We start from the raw sequence: 4,684 nt of genomic DNA, 5'->3' as shown, positions 1-4,684 counted from the left end.
CCGGGATACTTGATCGACTAGAACTAGCACAACACGGCGGAACACACGCAACACATAATTGATGGAAAATAGGGCCGTGCCAGTCCTATGTTTCGTATTGCTTTGATCTGGTGATTACATTTACAGGGGGAGCTATGTACGTATCTATAGTCTACCTAATACATAGCCGACTCAGCCAGAGCTACAACTGCATTCGGATTCTAATGGTCTAATGGTATCCGTGTTTACCGCCGCCGCACGACAACTTCTAACACCATTGTCATGAAAAAAAAAGTTCAGAAAGTGGATGATGCCAACCTATTGAGTAAACCAAGCACCACTATATCAAGGTGGTAAATACATTGGTAACCTGCCAACTCAGTTGGCTAGGTAGCTAGTTAGGAAAACACTTTCATGCTTTCTATGTGAGATGGCAGGTCGATCTCCAGCAATGTGGAGCACCAGATATGCCTATGCATTTCTTTCGTCTCAAAATCAAGAACTATGTCACCTCGACTGTGTACCCTTAACAGAACCACGTCACTGCTCTTCTTCCTGGATGCCTTAAACTCGACTTGAACATCAGGACCACCACCAAAGCGGAGGTTTGGGTAAAATGACTGCAGCTTCTTCTCTATGTCGATCACAGCTTCCAGTGCCCAGCCACCACTACCTGCCATGACTGTAGGGACCTGTAGCCACACGGATATCATGTACCCATCTATGGCAAGGAGTTTTAGTTGTTTCCCGTCCGACGATGTTGCCAAGTGGAGTTGGCTTGCATTGCAGTTGGTAGGTGGGAGCCTCACGAGTCCTGACATCCCTGTGCTCAGGTCATAGGCGAGGATTTGGTTGCCCTGGTCCACTAGCCAGTTTACAATGCCGCCATGGAGGATGGCGGGATCGCTGTAGCGACCGACCGACCGCCATGGGGAGCTAGAATGGCTTGCACAAGTGATGGTCCTCCAACCATCAGAGGAGGATGTGATGGTGTGTACTTTGATGCTCCACATGCTAATATAGATGATAAGCAGCATGAAAGAGTAGTCGATACCATCAGCGGCCGTGAGCAAGACATACTCGTGGGTGTAGGAACCGCTAGTTAGGACATCATGCGATTTTGAGAGGAAGGTCGGGTGACCTGTCGTGGTATTGTACACACACAGGTCAAAATAGTGCATCTGACTGGGTCACATTACTTCGACATGTAGACGGCAGAGGACGATGAGGCCACCGCTTGATGTCACTGGACTGTACTGACGAAAGAGGTTGCCGATGCGGCGTGACATGAAAGGTGAGAGGTTCTCATGGCAGAAGGATTCGGCTGCGGGCGTGACCGGGTGGACCAGGGTCAAGGGCCGCTCTTTAAAGATGGAGAGGTAGGCAAGAATGCGGGGGGTTACTAGTCCGAGTCTGGTGTTAGAGTATACGAATAGGACCCGTATTAGACTTGTACTCCAAGTTGGTTTAGCCTTGGTCGGTTATCCTATGCACTATATAAACATTGTAATCCGGGTGTATCCAATCAAGCAATATACGAGTTTACACAACTTTACATGGTATCAGCTATTCGGTCCTAGGGCATGGCCGTCCCACCTCGGCCGCCGCCGCCGCCGCCGCGCGGCTACTTCCAGTGGCGCGCCGCCATGGCCGCTGCTCCACCCCCCACCCAAACAGCTTCCTCTACCTCTCTAACCCTAGCCCCTACAATCCCCACTACAATTTCTTTAGCCGATACAATCTCAGATGTTACCTCTCTTATCCCAATTACCCTAGACCTTGCATCCCACAATTACTACCATTGGTGCCACCTCTTCGACATACACCTTGGCCGCTGCAATCTGCGCGCCCACATCGCCGCCGACTCCATCCCGCGCCTCGATGATCCTCGCTGGGTCAAAGATGACCTCTCCATCATCCAATGGTTCTACACGCGCGTGTCTACCGAGATCTTCAATCTTGTCTTCCGTGAGGCCTCTACCGCAGCCGCTCTCTGGGCTGCTCTTCGTCGTCTCTTCCAGGACAACGCCGACGCTCGCATCAACACCCTCAACACCGAGATTCGCAACACCGTCCAGGGAACATCTTCTCTCAGCAACTACTGTCAGTGCCTCCAGACGATGGCCGATGAGCTTCGCGAGTTGGGTGATCCCGTGGGTGATCGTCAGCTCGTCAACATCTTACTCCAAGGGCTCGGTGATGAGTTCAGGACACAAGCTGCCTTCATACCTGTAACGCCCCGGATATAACTTTCCCAATTTGTACTCCAACTCTTGCCATTTCCGGCGTTAAGTTATATTTATTTCCTCGGGTTCGGTTCTTTGTCTCCGTGTGTTGTTTTCATTGTCATGCATCTCATATCATGTCATCATGTGCATTGCATTTGCATATGTGTTCATCTCATGCATTCGAGCATTTTCCCCGTTGTCCGTTTTGCATTCCGGCGCTTCGTTCTCCTCCGGTGGTCATTTCTAGCTTTCTTTTGTGTGTGGGGTTTAAACATTTCCAGATTGGACCGAGACTTGCCAAGCGGCCTCGGTTTACTACCGGTAGACCGCCTGTCAAGTTTCGTACCATTTGCACTTCGTTTGATACTCCAACGGTTAACCAAGGGACCGAAAAGGCCTCGTGTGTGTTGCAGCCCAACACCCCTCCAATTTGGCCCAAAACCCACCAAACTTTGCTCCATCATCTAGATCGTTCGATCACGATCGCGTGGCCGAAAACCGCACCTCATTTGGACTCTCGTAGCTCCCTCTATGCCTATTTATACCCCCCCCCCCATTCCAAATCCCGGGTCTCCTCCCCCTAACCCTAGATCCAACCTACCGCGCCGCGCTGGACAAAAAGTGCACCGACGGACACGTCCGATTCCTCCCCGCCGCCAACCGACGACCGCCACGTGGCGCGTCGCCTGCCCGCCGCCGCCGAAGCCCGCCGCGGCCCGCGGGAGGCCATCCCCGGCCCGCGCGAAGCCGCCGCCGCCCCGCGAGCTCCCCGAGCCGTCTTCCCCAGCCCCGGGTGCCCGAGCCGCCGCTCGGCCGCCGCCTCGCCGCCTCACCATCGCCGGCGTTCTTTCCCGCGCCAAGGCGAGCTCGCCGCCCCGGCCACCGTCGCCCCGCGCCTGTCCTCCTCTACGCCGGCGACCCCGCCGCCCTCCGCCGTCCTCCTCGTCGCTTCCGGCCGGCGAGACCGCCAAGTCCGGCTACCTCCGACGAACCTCAATTTTCGCGCTCCGGTGAACAGTACCTGCTACAGTGTCCGGATCCTGATCTGGATCTAGATCCGGTTGACTTTTCCCCCTCCAAACCCTAATTTTTATACAATCTTCATCATGTCGTATCTCCTCATCCGTAGCTCCGATTCATGCATATGGCATATCAAAATGTTCGCCTCAGAGAGTACATCATTTCATTCCATTGCATCATTTTCATTTGAGTTCATCTTGATGCCCGAAATGCTGTTAGAATAGGGCTTCATGAGTTAATTGTCAGATCTGCTACTTCATCTTAGACATTTGTCATTTTTGCCATGATTGTTGTGTGCATGATATGCCCATGAGTTCTACATATGTTTTGTTAAGGATTTTGTCATCTTTCCAGAGGTGCAACCCATGCATTTTTGTGATGTGTGTGGTGACTAGTGCAAGCTTGCAAAGTGAGGCACCCAGTAACTCTGTTTTCAGGGACTTAGTAATTTCACTAAGTCCTGGGATTGTTTAGTTCATGATGCCATATGTTCATGCTGTTTCCTAGTGATCCGTGCCTCTTTTGAGGATGATCAGTAAAGGAGTTCTGTTAATATTGTAGTGCTCTATCCATCCATGTCTTTGTTTGCAATTATGGAGCAACCTAGCTCGAGTCAATCGAGCTCTACTTTTACTTCGTTGTGAATCTGGGCAGATTGTCAACTCGTTTGCAATTTTGCCGGTGATGTTGTAGTTGATCCGTGCATGCTATGCCATTGTTCTTGCCATGTCTAGCTTGAATTTTGTGCCTTCTTAATGGATGTATGCTTGCCTTGCCATGACTTGCACCGTAGTGAGTGCATCGAGCTCATTAACATGCCTTCTTGAGTTATGTTTCAGCATGTGTCAGTTTTCACTAAAGTCTGAAAACTGAATATGTTTTTGCTATGTTCGTGTGCTTGTTAGTATATTTTCGGATCCCTTTTGGCTCAAGGTCACTAAGGGACTTTTGTTAAGCTTGTTGAGTAGCTCCATGCCATGTTCTTCTTTGTCATATTCAGGTCCTGTAGCATGTTGTTTTGTTGCTCCGAAGAGGGCTATATGATCTGAAATTTCAGACAAGTGTTAATTTCACTAAGTCTGAGATCTGTTTACCATTTGCGTTTTTGCCATGCTTGTTTGAACCTGTTAATGGATGAATTGCCCGTAGCTCAGTGCTAGACTTTTGTTAAGCATCTTGAATGCTTCCCTGCCATGTATTTTGATGCCATGTTTGAGTGCTGTAGCATGTTCATCTCATTGCATTTAGATGCCTACTTGCTGTAAATCGTAGACCGGTGCCAATTTTGAATCGCTTGCCATTTCCAAACCGTAACTCCGATTCCGGCGATCTTTATATCGTTTTCAAGCGGTTTCATCTCATCTTTCCAGTGGCACACTTGGTTTTCCAAGTTGAGGTCAGGTTCATGCATTTCCTGTCATATCTTGCATTTTGCATCTCGCATCGCATCCCGCATA

At 50.2% G+C, this 4,684-nt stretch overlaps 1 pseudogene; it reads right to left on the bottom strand.

Moving 5' to 3' along the window:
* Nucleotides 1-377: 377 nt before the first annotated feature.
* Nucleotides 378-3,043, bottom strand: LOC147962773 (uncharacterized; annotated as a pseudogene).
* Between the last annotated feature and the right edge of the window lie 1,641 nt (nt 3,044-4,684).

Source organism: Triticum urartu, chromosome 7A (assembly GCF_056163025.1).
Source record: "Triticum urartu cultivar PI428250 chromosome 7A, HENAU_Tu73, whole genome shotgun sequence".
Classification (NCBI taxonomy): domain Eukaryota; kingdom Viridiplantae; phylum Streptophyta; class Magnoliopsida; order Poales; family Poaceae; genus Triticum; species Triticum urartu.
Note: the sequence above shows the minus strand (reverse complement) of the source record. Positions and strands in the feature narration are given on the sequence as shown.